Raw genomic sequence first — 17,427 nt, 5'->3', positions numbered from 1 at the left:
GAATCACAATTTAAAAGAGATTTTGAAGACTTAGGATCAAGCAAGGCAGAAAGGACAGTCAACATTTCATCAGAATTTCTAAAACCAAACGACTATTCACTTGGGTGTGCAGAAGGTATGAGTTTGGTGACGTACCATCTGGCTTTCGGAAAAATATCATCCACACAGTTCCGGAGACTGCAAGAGCTGACCAGTGCAAAATTATCGCAAAACTAACTTAATAGCTCATGCATCTAAGTTGCTGACCAGAATAGTATACAGAAGAACGGAAAAGAAAACTGCGAATGTGTTACATGACGATTAGTTTGGCTGTAGGAAAGAGAGACAGTTGTGACGCTGTGGTTGATAATGGCAGCAAGACTAAAGAAAAATCAGGACACGTTCATAGAATTTATCTATCGGGAAAAAAGCATTCGATAATGTCAACTGATGCACGATGTTCGAAATTCTGTAAAAAAACAGGTATAATCTATAAACAGAGACAGGTAACATACACAAGAGCCAAGGACTAATAAAAGTGGAAGTCCAAGAACGAAGTGCTCTGATTACAAAGGTGTATGACAGGAATGTAGTCTTTCGTCCTCACTTTTCAGTCTATATATTGAAGAAGCAATGATGGTAATAAAAGAAATGTTTCAGGAATGGAATTAAATTTCAAGGTGAAAATATAGCAGTGATAAGATTCGCTGATGACATTGCTATTCTCAGTAGAAATGAAGAAGAATTACAAGATCTTCTGAGTGTAATGAGTATAGGATATGGATTGAGAGTAGATTGAAGAAGGACGAAAGTAATGAGAAGTTGCCCAAATGAGGGCAGCGAGAAACTTAACATCAGGATTAATCGTCACGAAGTAGATTAAGTTAACGAATTTTCCTACCTAGGCTACAAAATAACCCTTGAGGGACGGAACAAGGAGGATATCGAAAAGAGACTAGCACTGGCAAAAAGGGTATTCCTGGCCAAAAGAAGTCTACTAGTATCCAACGTAGGTTTTAAGTGAGGAAGAAGTTTCTGAAAATGTACGTTGGGAATACAGCATTGTATGGTAGTGAAACATAGACTGCGGGGAAACCGATGCAGAAGAGAATGGAAGTATTTCAGATGTTATGCTACAGAGAAATGTTGAAAATCAGGTGGACTGATAAGGTAAGAAATGAGCTGGTTCTTCGCAGAATCGGTGAGGAAAGGGATGTATGGAAAACACTGACACAAAGGAGGGACAGGGTCATAGGAAACCTGTTAGTGAATGTAATACATTTATTCGTTACAAGCTTCAAAATTGCCGGCAATTTTTGGGAAAATATTGACTAGTTGTATTATACAAACAAAGGGGAAGTCGATTTGCTTTTACTTTTATTGTTATCTTCTTCTTTCTTCTTTAAGAAACTATATAATTTCAGACAGCTGTTCATTTACCACAAAAATTGATTTTGTTGTGTTTTACAGATAAAAATAATTAACTATATGTTACTGCACTCAGATATAGTGTGTTAAACTAAGAATGTAATGGTGTTTATATTTCTCAATATGTTTGTTAAAACTCGTTAACAGCCAATATCTTGGTAGTGACACAACAGCTTTGCATTAGAATGGAAACAAATTTCTGTTCTTGAAATATATAAGGACAAAGGTGATGCTGTACGGTGCCATAGAGTCAGAGTTTTTTTTCTGTTTATTATAATTTCTACATAAGCGTAAAGTTTGTAACACACGTTGAAATACTGTAATTATCGTTAATGATCCACCCCCACTGCAAGAGGACACGTCATATTTTCATTTCTTTGTTGTCGGCCAAAAGAATGGCGCATGTGAAAACCACAAGCGCAATGATGTAAATAGATCAAAATACACATGATAATAACGAAATGACATCGAAATGCCTAATCGTCTTTAAATAACTTGGCTAAATCAGATGATCCTTAACTTAGTGTGCAAGGTTATCCAGCAGAAGCGAAGATTTTATTAAAAAAAAAAAGAAATGTGAATGATATGTTGGGTATATTGGCTACCACATGCTCATATTCCCATCTACTATTGCTCATAGAGATTTCTCTGCGCGGAAGGTAATTATAAATATTTTACATATTGAATCCCACCTATCCGCTCTTCCTTTGGGTGACCACGGGAAAGGGGGGGGGGGGGACAGCAAAACGTAGTATCAATCAAAATACCGAGAACTTATTAGCGAGAAACCGCCCAGTGGGCTGAACTAATTTACATAAAGACTGCACTTTTTATTGCACGTTTATTTTCGAATACATAAATTGCATTAATCTGAAGACAATCGTGATGAATGCACGTTTGCTCAGTTAACATCGCAGTACAATAATTTAACTGGCAAAGAGTACCAAGAATATTAAACGTCTGCTCAGTTACATTCAAATATCAGTCAAGAAACGCCTATCAAAACACCGGCTATTTAAACATAATGTCAATTAACATGTAATAGTTTGGACATTTAGTACAGTAATCAACAATTCTGTAATATATGTTGTCAAACGCAGTTATTAAAATCTCTGGAAGGTCATATTCATGTCGGACATCAAATAATTCAAACAATTGCAGACCTGCTCCAACATGTCCAATGATGCTTCCATGTAAACAAATATGACCGAATTCTGACCACCGTCATGTACGGTGTAGAGGCAAAGGCAGTGATCAAACCTTCAATAGCATTCAGTTTCCTTATTCTAATTCCATCGGTAATCTATCTCTAACAAAAGCAAATAAGGTTAACATCTAGATGACATTCTGAAAATGATCCACTTGATTGAATTGAACCGGTTTCGGTAGATATAACTATCGCTTGGTGCTTTTTTTTCCCAAAACGTCTTCATTGTGAGTTACAACTTATCATTAATGGGCATAAAATGTAGCACATTATGGAATGGTTTGTCAGAAATAAAATATTTAGAATTAAAAAACACCTTGTGAACTTGGCCATGTCCGTACATGTAGCGCTTGCAGGTGATTGCTAAGTCTTAAATGTCACATCTTACGATAAATGCGTATTTGACGGTGGATCATCACTGTATGGACCATCTCGCGCAAACGAAAGCAGATGTGCGAAAGTTAATTTTACTGTATATTGTTACTATTAAGACTTAGCAATCACACGGACATGGCCAGGTGCACAAGATGCCTTTTAATAGTAAATGTTTTATTTGCAACATACCTTAGTATAATGTGCTATATTTTATTCCCCCATAACGAAAACATGCCATAAGGTTTTAAGCAAAAAATTTCTAAACGCTAGAAAATGAAAGATACATCTGTCGAAATTGGCTGTCGGAAACGAAGAAGAATTTATGCGACCTTGGCCGTAGAAAGTTCTTTTAAACCGTGAAAATGAACTAGCATTAATACCATGAAGTAATAATATAAATTTGTTATTCGTCTAAAGTTACACAGGAGGCTACGCAGCTGATGTCTCCTATAGGAACTAACATTTGAACCATTAACAACTTACCACCTAAAGCCCACTTAACTTGGTAGCTCACAAAGTACAATACAAAGCACCTCTACATAAATTTCTCCTGTGGAGGTCTTTGTATTTATAATAAAACAGGTTATTCAATAACGAGTGCTCCCAAGCATCGTTAATGCCACATAACTCCACTTACAGCTCACTATGTGATCAAAGGCAATTGCATTCGGTAAACTAAGGAGGGCGAAATAAGCATCCACTTCAAATGGCTCTGAGCACTACGGGACTTAACATCTGAGGTCATCAGTCCCTAGAACTTAGAACTTCCTAAACCTAACTAACCTAAGGACATCACACACATTCATGCCCGAGGCAGGATTCGAACCTGCGACCGTAGTGGTCGTGCGGTTCCACACTGGCCGGCGCATCCGGTCACAACATGTTATCCAACAGAACAACTATACCCAAGTCACCCACGTTTCTTAAGATATGTCTCCGAAAGGAAACCAGAATCCTCCGAACAGCAGGTTGCAGCGCACGCCAAGTGTGTAACACGTTCCATTGCCAGTATTGAGGATATTTCTAACTTCTACCGACTGCATTCAACATCTGTTATTCAGAGCAGAGTTCAACACATCGATCTCACTTGAAGAAAGCAAAGTTCAATAACAGTTAAGTACCTTCTAATTTGTAGCCACAGAATACAGTATGTGTGTAACCTCCCCCTCACTTATCGACCTTAATGACAGTGAAAAATTAAACCGCGTGTACCTAATGGAAATTTGGGAAAAGCAATCGTCACCGAAGTTAATCTGTCCGTAAAGAGGGAGGATAGGGTTTCATCTAAATCAAAGGAAAAATGCTAATGAAACAGGTGGAAATTAATTTTGAAAATTAACTAGCGGTAATTAGATATTTGGGATTTGGGGAAAATTACGGACGCCAGTCCTAAGGACAATTACTATAGTAACTGAAAAAGAAAGGTTATTACACATATAACTAGCACTAGAATCGTGGCAACTGAAGGTTGACACATGTAGTGTGAAAGCTGAAAGTTTGTCAGAAGTAATAAATTTCGCTACACTCTGACTTAATTTAACAAAAGAATTAATAAAACCGGAAAATCGAAAGTTAATTTAGTGACTGAAGTTAAAAATGAGCTTTCTTTCTGAAGCACATCGAAATTCAGCAAAATACGGTTAGTCTTGGACTACCTCAACAATCATTTCAAAAGCTACTTGAATCTACGTGATTTAGAAATAAGAGATTTAACTTTGAACTTGAATTAAATGATTCTGAACAATTAACAATAGTAAAATTTAGTACGTACCAAGCTGAGCTGTAGTCACAGGTAAGCTAAAATATGGTAACAAAACTCGCACTCATAATTTGTGCTTGTGTAATCTAAATATTGTAGCCAGCTACGAATACTTTAACTGAACTTTGAAATTAAAGCAGTGAAAAAGAATAATATTGCTTTAATGCTGGCGTTTGAATTTCAACGACACTCGGGTTCATTCCGGAAAAGGAAGGGACCCTGCATGGTAATGCAATTGGGACAATGAGCAACAAAGGTTCATGCTACGTTGCTGTAATTTTGTGATTTGAACAGTTTGAAAAGCTGAGGTCTGCCATACAGTTCCAAAACTTCACGTGCTTCCAGTCTCCTTGTTGGTTGATTGAAGGTTTGAAGCCGTCGATCGAGGAGGTGGCGACAGTCACTCATTGTCGGCCGTCGCTGTTGCAGAAGCTGGATGTTGGCGCGCCTTCTTCTCGACACGGTCACCAGGCGAAACGGGCTCTTGATGTGCGCCAGCTAATGCTTCCAGTCCGCGACAGCGTGTCAGAAACTATCATTGCAAGTCGAGCGCAATTACATGCTGCCCAACCCCGAAAGCGCGGCAACTCGCGGGAGCGTCACACAACACACCTGCTCCACTGCACTACCCCAGCCAGACTCCCCCTGCCCGCGCTCCACGCGACAGAGTTAACACTACCAAAGATCCTAAACACTCTGGTTCTCCACACGACCTATCGACGTATTCGTTCGATAGCATTGTTTTCCCTAGGAAAGACCCAGCGTAAAAATACAAATAATATTTACAAAACAACCAATTATACATCGACATAAATATATATATACAAACAGTAAAACAATTACAATATATAAAGAGACAGAAATGTCATATCTTGAGGTAACAAAACAAGGAAAAAAATTATATTACAATAGATGGAAATAGGAGGATATGCATTTCCGGCGTTACAAGTGCACCACATTCCTTACGACAACCACCACAATAATTACTGGCCTCCAGAATGTCTTGCTCCTGCTCCGAATGCAGTGAATCATCCAGTCAACATAATGTGACCGAAACGTTATTCTTTCCGTTTACTGGCCACTCCATCCTCTCCAGAACGAACGTTGGTTACTGCCCCACGAAGTATCAGTTGCTGCCCTCAAAACAAAGTTGCATAGTGGTCTGCAGCAAAACTGTCTCTTTTCACAACAGACGAACACTGTCTCCATTCCTGAGCTCACTAGGCAGGCCCCATTAGACGTACACACCTCAAAAGCCGCATGTACATGCCGCTTTGTATATGCGGCTGCGCGTACCGTCAGTTCTCGGTAGACGGCGCGGTACGCGCTTCCCTCTGACCGTACAACCAGTAGCAGATCCGAAATGAACGGGCAACCGGAACAACGTCGAGCATGTGAAGGCGTGTGCAACATCCGGTTTCCTAGTCGCCACTGCACCTGGTAATTATGCCTCCCAGGCAGTACTAATAAGAAGTCAAAAGATCAGCTATAATTACACCGGTGACAGGGACAGGAAACCCGAACACAGGAGGCCACAAGGCAGAAAAGAAGCTGGTTCCACACACAAAAATTCTTCAATTAACATCTAAACTTTTACCGACTTAACTTGCAGTTCATCAGAGAAACAGTAGGTGAACTACAATGCAAAAAGGTTCCTCACACCCGACCGTGCCCACGTCGCCAGCGTACCAAACGGGGCACAGTCACGCAGCCACGCGCTCTGTCACCGGAGCCCTCGTCTTCTCTGCACCCACGGCGGCGACATACCACTCCTCAGGTTAGGCGAGTTACTAGTCCATCATTCCCGGCTCCAGGCGGAAAATTTAAAGACATCCGTTGCCGCTCCCGCCAAGTAGTGACTCGGAACCACAGCCGTGGTCCCCGGGTGTTCACGTCTCGCACCGCCAGGATAGACCACGCGGCTTCTCGGAACAACAGCCAACTCTCGATTGCCACGCCACGCCCCGGTCTGATCGGACGACACTCTCTAATTCCCGATTTTAAAAACCGACCGACCGACTCGTCACCGCTAGGCAACCAACCGGCCATCCCCTCAAAGATCTTATTCCCTTACACAAGGCCAACAGGAAGCAACGACTCGAAGATCGATAAGACCAGACACACCGCCAGAGGGGAATCTCAAGAGAATCGTACGCAGCATAACTATAAATATGAAAGAATCAATTAACGATGGAATGGAAGGACTCAGAACAATCTTAACAGCGCGATATATGTTGAGAGCCGACACACGGCTCACCTGGAGTAGGAAACATTTATACGCCCACTCTAAGATAATACGGATACGCCGATTGTAAAAGTTGTCGTAATTGTCACGACCACCGAACTGAAACGAATCGTAATTGATCCGATCCATCGGTGTGCGTGTGGTGTAATGATTACAAACTAATTTGCTATGAAGGAACAACAAAATTGTTCGCCAGTAATGGAAATCTCACGTGTTGGCTCCATCATTAATTGAACTGTGTGACAGTTGATAATCAAAATTAATTTACTGTGAACATTTTAATTGAAAGAGTGACTTGATGATCAATGAGCATTGAAAGGAGTGTTTTACCGAAATAATATAACGACGCACGAAAGCCAGATCGCATAATAGATTATCTTTGGATTTGCGTCGTGCCGTAGTGAACAATTCTGCCTAGCAACGTAACAACAACTACTGATACTGAACCGCAAATGAATTATTCCTGGCTTCAGTGTTATGAAACGACGCCGGTGATGAATGATTCACTCAATACTGCAACAACTAACTAACCGGGCATAGCAAATCATCATAAAACCATATCAGACAATTAAAATCAGCAGTTCCCATCGCTGAGGATACTGTCGGGTTCAGCTAAACTGGTGGCTGTCCGACCTTTGCTTAACGTGATTCAGAAGAATGAAGACCTTCAGTTGAGCAACAATAACTTTATTGCGAGCGCGTATCTGACGACGCCCGGCATGCACGGACAGATCGGAGCTATAAAATTTGTTTCCGGCCTATACAGAGGATCCTTAATCCTCGGAAAACTTCAGTAGTCAGGAGAAAAAACAGTACTCGTCCACACAAGTCAGGAGGCACGGAACTACTAACTAACTCAAAAAACAAGGAATAATAATAATAATAATAATAATAATAATAATAATAATAATAATAAACAGAACGTATATGAAAGCTAGAAAACACAGCGCCTCTAGAGGCTGGGCGCGGAACTACACAAACGTCGCGTAAAGTAATTACTACCGCACACCACTGCATTGACACACACACACACACCGGCGAGATTGAATTAGCGCGCGGCAGCGTCGCTACAAGACTGTGCGGACTCGCAAACGGACTTTCATACATTACGCGAGGAACAATTTTGTTTTAGAGATTTTCAGGTGCTTTTCTACGTTGTGCGACGGGGACAAGCGTCACTGCGCGTCGCATCTCCATTCCACCGACCGAGATATAGCAGTAGCGGCTCAACATCAACAGCGACAACAAAAAGGGGAGAGGGGACGTCACAATATATAATCAAAATACTCCACTTTAGGAAGGGTCTGCTGTTTCTAACAACCCTACCACAACAAAGGTCAAAATTTAATTATGATTTTGTAGTGTTGCTCACGCTGCTAAAATATTGCATTTTCGGGCAACAACAAAGTTATATTATGTGGCAAGTGTCATTAGAGCACAGTTAATAAAGTCATTTCATGAAATAATGGATAAACTAGGCACTCATCTTTTGGTGTTTGCCACGCTGGTTTCGTTGTGAATTCATGGCTCAATCGTCGAAAATCTAGGTGGTGATGATTCCAAGCTCGGATGCAAAGAAGCCTAGGTGATATTCTGCGATATTCAAAAGTTTTATAGATGTGTTTCATAAACCATTCTTGAAGATAAAAATTTTGCAAGTTAGGACAATGGTGATGTAAAATAGTAATCAGCACTCCGAATTTAAGTTACACTTCTTTTTTATTACTTTTGTTGCAATATCACGTAACTCACAAAACATCACTTCAGAACATAAAACATACTTGAAAATATCTTCCTCACTGTTAAAGTTCACATTTTATAAACTGACTGCAATTTGCGTCTTTTCATGATGACGACCAAGACTTGGCTCTCCAATAACCGCTTACGCGCCCAAAAATCAGAGTTACAAGTACGTCAAAGATCATAGTGACAAAAGAAAGGATTCACATAAGAATAATACCATTGCAATATAAACATATCGATGTATCAAAGTACCTCTACATTAATGAAATCAAATCTGAATGTTGTCTCAGAAACATGTTAACTACTTCACAGAAACACAGTAGAATATTGCTGGTATCGAGAGGTTGAGGTGAGGTGCCGTAATGTCTACGTAATTCAAGTACCATTACATGTTGCAGTAGTTCCCTACAGACGTTAGCTAGAACATCCGTAGCACGGCTTTAAAGAGAGCGGTCGCTGATGGCGTTCACAGGCCACTGTGTCGACATCCGGCAGCCAATTACCTCTCGAGGCTACGTCGCCGTGCACTCACAAGACCGGCGCTCTTCCGGCAGCTCTTCAGCCGGGAGTGGGCTCCGCAACCCTGCCGGTGGCAGCAGCATGCTCGGGCCTGCAGGCGCCTGAGAGCCTCGCAGCCGAGGCCACGGTCACACGACCGTCATCACGGAAGAGGGAGAGGGGAGGGAGAGGGAGAGCTCCTGCGGCCGTCCTCCTAACCTCAGGAGACCCTACTCCGTTTCTCTTGCAGCAACAGTGTTTTGGTTTCCCACCATCTAACACTCCTGTGCTACATATACCTTTATTTTAAATAAGAAAACAGTGTTGCAGTTATTCTTCTGCTTATTTACATTTTCTGTCGATGAGTAGCATTTCTACTTCTCTTCTTACTCCACTAACACAAACTTTTAATAACAGACAGTTGACTGAACGCGAATGTGCGTTTCCATTTGTTCACTGGCAACTATGGCAAGTGGACGAGTTACGCCAAAGCGAGTACCTTACCGTGCGCTAGCACAGAAGAGCCAGTCATTTTGTATTAATTAATTAAGTGGTTGTAGCTGCGTCGTAAGTTGCATTAACAAGAGCCTTATTTTAAACTGTTGATGGTGACTAGTTTCGGACACTTATGCCCATTTTGAAACCAATAGTACCGTATGTGAGACCATACAGGAGAAAGCCTATGTACAATAATTGCCCCTGCAGTGAAGATCAAAGCGGCACTATGAGCAACTCTCCAGTGCCTGTCCTATGTAGTCTAGTTACTGTTGCTGAGTCACCCATAGTGACACTTTCGCCTGTATTAACGCACTTACCATACAGATGGTCTGACAATGGACACAAGTGTCCGAATTAGTCCCCATTAAGAATTTAAAAAAATGCTCTTGTTAACGCAACTTATGACGGAGCTACAACCATTTTTTTCAGTTATGAGAGTTGGATAACTGTTTTTCATCTGCAGCATGATGTGAGTTCATAAATTTTGTGTTACGTTTTATTTTCATGTCAACTTTTAATAACGTCATGTTTACGTAAATTGTACACTGAGATACGTTTTTGAACCGCTCTCTATGAAAAGAAAGGATAGCTATGGAATGCTATTTAAAGATGACGTACTGGTGTTCTTATCTTCGTAACAGATATACAAGAAAGACAATCATACTAGCTAGTGTCCCACTGGTGGCTGAAAAACATTTGCTTCATAAATGTTTCAGTTTGCTTCTAGACAAAATGGTGTTTGGGGTGTTCAAGGTGAATGGTATTGACGCAGAAGTACTATGTGTTAAAAGTCTATAAAACAACTCTAGATGAGTCTCACTGATGTGTAATGTAGTCTACTAGTGATAAACAGTGGTTCAGAAAGAAGTCATTTGATCTAGCCGAAGACTTGGAGTAATAGTAGACTCCTGACAGCCACGCCGTGTCGTCCATGCTGGGCATAATGATCGTGCAGTCACGCAAATAAGAACTACAAAAGTGGAATCCGAGCACTACAGCACAGCGTGACTACAACGTAACAGAGATAAATTGTGACGTACGTTTCAAATTGACATATATGATCACTGCTACGAATCATTGCTACGATGATGCGATTATATTCATGTATATTTCATTTTCTGCCGCTTCAGTGCTGGTAGGCAATCCTTTATGGACCATAATCACGGCGTAAATCCAAACGGTGCCTTCGTGTATAATGGGATTATCGGGTAGTGGTACATCGACTGACCATAAATTAACATCGATGAATCATGTTTCTCTGAGAAGTAAATGGAAACTAAGCTAATGCTGCAATTATTTTCAGCTAAACCACAGCGATTTATCGGACAGACAGTAGATTAAATTAGCTGCTTGCTTTTCCGCGTACGATGGGTGTTTCTGATTGTGAAAGAGCGTGAGAATGAAGTACCATCACCGCAGTGCCTCTGCGCGTCTGCTACATGTTTAGACCTCATTTGCCTGTCTGTGTGCTGAGTTATAGAAGTTTACAACGTTTAAGAAAATTGTGCCGCTCGCCGACTGTGAAGTACGGCCTGTAATTCGATTCTCGATTGTCTTCTCTTGCGATGTTACTCGATGAGAATGCACGACATGTTTTTGCACAAACCCGACGTCTAAATGGATCGTCTACCATAAAGTCCAGATCTTGTACACAGTGCACTTGTTTCGGTACTTCAAAGATTCATTGGTTAAACGAGAGCACTTCATATGTAGCTCCCATCGGAGCTAGGTGGTTCTCTCCCCACAGTATCTCTTTTCAGACAATAAAGTTACGTGCGCAAGACACACGTACTGCACACATCTCTTCCTCCCCCATCTCTCTGTCCATTTCATTCTCCCACCATTCCCTGCCTCCTCTTCGTCCATCACCTCCTCCCCATTCTGTCCACCACCTTATTCCCCTCTATCTATGCATCTTTTCCGCCCCTCTCCATATCTCTCTCCCCGTTTCCCCTCAATACCGATCTCCTCGTTTCCACTCTCAATACACACCAGCGCCGACTGATCGTAAATCGCCTGCATCGCATTTCGATACTACATGCACAACACATGACTCCTGCGCGATCTCTGCATGGACAGAAACTTCCTGGCAGATTAAAACCGTATGCCGGACCGAGACTCAAAGTCGGGACATTTGCCTTTCGCGGGCAAGTGCTCTACCAACTGAGCTACCCAAGCACGACTCACGCCCCGTCTTCAAAGCTTTACTTCTGCCAGTATCTCATCTCGTACCTTCCAAACTTTGCAGAAGCTCTCCTGCGAACCTTGCAGAACTAGCACTCCTGAAAGAAAGGATATTGCGGAGACATGGCGTAGCCACAGCCTGGGGCACTTGCCCGCGAAACGCAAAGGTCCCGAGTTCGAGTCTCGGTCCGGCACACAGTTGTAATCTGTCAAGAAGTTTCATATCAGCGCACACTCCGCAGCAGAGTGAAAATCTCATTCTCTACAAGGAGAGGTCGCATTTGGTAGTACTCTGCCTACACCTCAGTATTTTTTCACCCTATACCTATCCTTTGTGAGTTATGCGCTCTCACCCCACCTTGCTTCACATAAACAGTGAATGTACCAAGTTTGATTGAAATTGATCCAGTGGTTTTGGAAGAGATACTGTATTTGACCACGAACGGCACGTGTCAGTCGTGGTCAGAACAGTATCGGAGCTAAGTAAATTCTAACGAGGCCACATTGTGGGTGTTCGAATAGAGGGTGCTTCTGCAAACAAGGGAACTGAAGTGTTAGATGTTTCAACAGAAATAGTATCGAAAATTTATTTTACACCTCACCGCATAAAGGGAAATCGGAAAAACATCATCCGCTAAGCCACAACGCGGACGAAAGAGTGCGTTGAGTGATAGTGACGGATTGTTGTTCAAGAAGACTGTTACGAAAAATAAGCTACAAATGTTACTGCAGAACTAAATGTAGCTCTCGTGAACTATGTGAGTTCCGAAATAACACGAAGGGAGCCCTATAAGCAGAGAATTTCAGGTTGAGTTAGAATTTCAAAACCATTACTCAGTGATTTAAATGCCACTAACAGGAAAACATGGTACCGAAGCCATAAAAAGTGGACTATGGAACAATGGAAGACAGTCATTTGCTTGGATGAGTCTTGTTCCACATAAAGAAAAAAATGCTTCAAATGACTCTGAGCACTATGGGTAATATCTGAGGTCATCCGTCGCCTAGAACTTAGAACTACGTAAACCTAACTAACCTAACGACATCACACACATCTATGCCCGAGGAAGGATTCGAACCTGCGACCGTAGCGGTCGCGCGGTTCCAGACTGAAGCCCCTAGAACCGCTCGGCCACAACGGCCAGCTGTTCCACATTGTTTCCAGCTTCTGCCCGTCTTTATGTCCCAAGAGTGAAAGATGGCAAACGTTCCGTGATGATTTGGACCCCAAGGTTACTCTACGAGGACTATGCGACCATCCCACGGTACAATGTTTATTACCCAACGGTGACAGTGTGTTCCCAGACAATAGGGACCAGCTTCCCAAGGTTTGCATCGTCCAGGACTGCTTTTGTGACCACGAGAATAAACTATCACATCTACCCTGGCCACCATAGTCACCACAACTTACTATTATTGAGCATTTGTGGTATACTTTGCAGAGAATGGGGTGATGGCTGTCCACGTCCATCACCTTTACCTGGACTTTCCACTATTTTGCAGGTCTAGTGATATAAGGTGTCCATGAAAAACATTTCGGACTCGTATTTATCCAAACGGAGACGACTGGAAGCTGTTTTGAATGCCAAGGGGTTAACTACATGGTATTAGACGTGGTAATGTGTTGTCTTTTTGGTGTTTCCATATTTTTGTCCAACGACTATCCATCCTTTTATGTAAAATATACAAGGTGGTCCATTGATAGAGACCAGGTCAAATATCTCACGAAATAAGCATCAAACGAAAAAACTACAAAGAACGAAACTCGCCTAGCTTTAAGGGGGAAACCAGATGGCGCTATGGTTGGCCCACTAGATAGCGCCGCCATAGGTCAAACGGATATCAACTGCGTTTTTTTTTAAAGGAACCCCCATTTTTATTACATATTCGTGTAGTACGTAAAGAAATATGAATGTTTTAGTTGGACCACTTTTTTCGCTTTGTGATAGATGGCGCTGAAATAGTCACAAACGTATAAGTACGCAGTATCATGTAACACTCCTCCAGGGCGGACGGTATTTGTTTCGTGATACATTACCCATGTTAAAATGGACAGTTTATTAATTGCGGAAAAGGTCGATATCGTGTTGATGTATGGCTAATTCGATCAAAATGCCCAACGGGTGTGTGCTATGTATGCTGCCCGGTATCCTGGACTACATCATCCAAGTGTCGGGACCGTTCGCCCGATAATTCCTTCATTTAAGGAAACAGGAAGTGTTCAGCCACATGTGAAACGTCAACCACGACCTGCAACAAATGATGATGACCACGTAGGTGTTTTAGCTACTGTCGCGGCTCATCCGCACACCAGTAGCAGGCAATTTGCGCGAGAATCGGGAATCTCAAAAACGTCGGTGATAAGAATGCTACAGCAACATCAATTGCACCAGTACCACATTTCTATGCACCAGGAATTGCATGGCGACGGCTTTGAACGTCGTGTACAGTTCTGCCACTGGGCACAAGAGAAATTAAGGGACGATGACAGAATTTTTGCACGCGTTCTATTCAGCGACGAAGCGTCATTCACCAACAGCGGTAACGTAAACCGGCATAATATGCACTATTGGGCAACGGAAAATCCACGATGGCTGCGACAAGTGGAACATCAGCGACCTTGGCGGCTTAATGTATGGTGCGGCATTATGCGAAGAAGGTTAATTGGCCCCGCATTGTATCGAAGACAATCTAAGTGGTGCAATGTATGCTGTTTTCCTACGCAAAGCTCTACCGATATTACAACAACATGTTTCACTGCATGACAGAATGGCGATGTACTTCCGACATGATGGATGTTCGGCACATAGCTGGCGTGCGATTTAAGTGGTATAGAATAACGTATTTCTTGTCAGATGGATTGGTCGTCGAAGCACCATACCATGGCCCGCACGTTCACCGGAACTGAGGTCCCTAGATTTCTTTCTGTGGGGAAAGTTGAAGGATATTTGCTATCGTGATCCACCGACAACCCCTGACAACATGCGTCAGCGCATTTTCAATGCATGTGCGAACATTACGGAAGGCGAACTGCTCGCTGTTGAGAGGAATGTCGTTACACGTATTGCCCAATGCATTGAGGTTGACGGACATAATTTTGGGCGGTCATTGCATTAACATGGTATTTACAGGTAATCACGCTGTAACAGCATGAATTCTCACAAAGGATCATGTATCACATTGGAACAACCGAAATAAAATGTTCAAACTTAACTACATTCTGTATTTTAATTTTAAAAAACCTACTTGTTACCAACTGTTCGTCTAAAATTGCGAGCCATATGTTTGTGACTATTACAGCGCCATCCATCGCAAAGCGAAAAAAGTGGTCCAACTAAAACATTCATATTTCTTTACGTACTACATGAATATGTAATAAAAATGGTGGTTCCTATTTTTAAAAAAACGCAGTTGAAATCCGTTTGACCAATGGCAGCGCCATCTAGTAGGCCAACCATAGCGCCACCTGGTTTCCCCCTTCAAGCTAGACAAGTTTCGTCCTTTGTAGCTTTGTCGTTTGACGCTTATTTTGTGAGGTATTTGGCCCGGTCACGATCAATGGAACACCCTGTATAGTATGTGTTCGCTATAACTGTACATTTCTTTACTTATATTATTGATGTAAATTTTTGGTCAGAAAGTTTTATCATCTTACAGTTGCTCATATCTGAGATATATTGTATTTCCTTGTTATATCGTTCAATACGTTTGTGTTATTGTTACGCTACTCTTGTAGACACCCCCTCTACTCATTTTGTTAATCACTCCTCTGTTACTAACATCGTTCTTACAATCGCTTTAAACGAATAATTTCATTACATCTGCGCAAGAAAAAATTTGCCCGACATAATTGAAACATTTTCTTTCTCATAATTACACTGCTTGACAAAAATCTGACACGCCCAAAAGGGAAGGAGGGTATGTGATGTTAATTAGCCGGCCGGAGTGGCTGAGCAGTTGTAGGCGCTACAGTCTGGAACCGAGTGACCGCTAAGATCGCAGGTTCGAATCCCGCCTCGGACATGGATGTGTGTGATGTCCTTAAGTTAGGTTTAAGTTGTTCTAAGTTCTAGGGGACTGATCACCTCAGAAGTTAAGTCCCATAGTGCTCAGAGCCATTTAAACTATTTTTTGATGTTAATTAGCGATTATGTCGACTAAAATTTTGGAAGAGCTTGGTAGTATGGGTCCGCTTATCTGTTGATTGTTCCACCGTCTCCGGCCTGTGTGCAAGTCATTGTATTCTCTCCTAAGGCAAGCTGCCCCACAACCGTTGTAATGGGTCCTCGATAGCCTGGGTAATAGCACATGCACAGAGTTCACCTCAACATGACGCAAGCAGTTCATAGAGGCAAGTTCCATGCGTGGACGAACATCGCCCTGTTGAAAAATGACGCTACGATACTGCCACACGAGAAATAATACATCGGGACGTAGCATTGTACTGTAAATTGACAGACTGGCCTTTTTCCAGCACTATCTAGCGTACAGTGGTTACGTTAAAAGAAAATTAAAATCTGTTCTACAACTGTTTCGCTAGCACCTTTCTGTTTCTGAAGAATTGAATTGGTAGCTTCCAGTCAAACAATAACAGTTTCTGAAAAACGTTTTTACATAAAAATATTAAATAAAATTCCATGCAGCTATCGCCATTGCATTTACGCTGAATTGTCGCAACACAATGTGGCACGGAGTCGAATAATGTCTGAAGTAGGACTGGAGAGAATTGAAACCATGAATCCTGCAGGGCTGCCCATAAATCCGTAAGATTACCAGGGCCTAGAGGTTTCTTCTGAACAGCACGTTGCAAGGCATCCCATTTACGCTCAATAATGTTCTTGTTTGGCGAGTTTGAGGCCAGCGGGAGAGAATTTACTCAGAAGAGTGTTCCTGGAGCCACTATGTAACAATTCTAGACGTGTGGGTTGTAGCATTGTCCTCCTGGAATTTCCCAAGTCCGGTGGAATGCACATTAGGCATGACTGAATGCAGGTGATAAGACAGGATGCTTACGTACGTGTGACCTGTCAGAGTAGTATCTAGCTCTTTCAGAGGTCCCATATGACTCCAACTGCACACGCCCCACACCATTGCGGAGCCTTCACCAGCTTGAAGAGTCCCCTGCTGTAATGCGAGGTCCGTGGATTTGTAAGATTGTCTTGATACACGCACACGTCAATCCGTTCGATATAATTGGTACCGAGACTCATCCGACAAAGCAAGAAGTTTCCAGTCATCAACAGTTTAATGTCAGTGTTTACGGGCCCGGGCGAGGAGTAAAGCTTTGTGTCGTGCAGTCATCAACGACACATGAGTGGGCCTTCGGCTCCGAAAGCCCATATCGATGATGTTCCATCGAAAGGATCGCACGCTGACACTTGATTGTCCAGTATTGAAATCTGCTGCAATTTGCGGAAGAGTTGCACTTTTGTGACGTTGAACGATTCTCTTCAATCGTCGTCGATCCCGTTTTTGCAGGATCTTTCTCCGGCCGCAGCGATGTCGGAGATT

Source organism: Schistocerca cancellata, chromosome 1 (genome assembly GCF_023864275.1).
Source record: "Schistocerca cancellata isolate TAMUIC-IGC-003103 chromosome 1, iqSchCanc2.1, whole genome shotgun sequence".
NCBI lineage: Eukaryota > Metazoa > Arthropoda > Insecta > Orthoptera > Acrididae > Schistocerca > Schistocerca cancellata.
The sequence above is the reverse complement of the archived record's forward strand: the minus strand, read 5'-3'. Positions refer to the sequence as shown.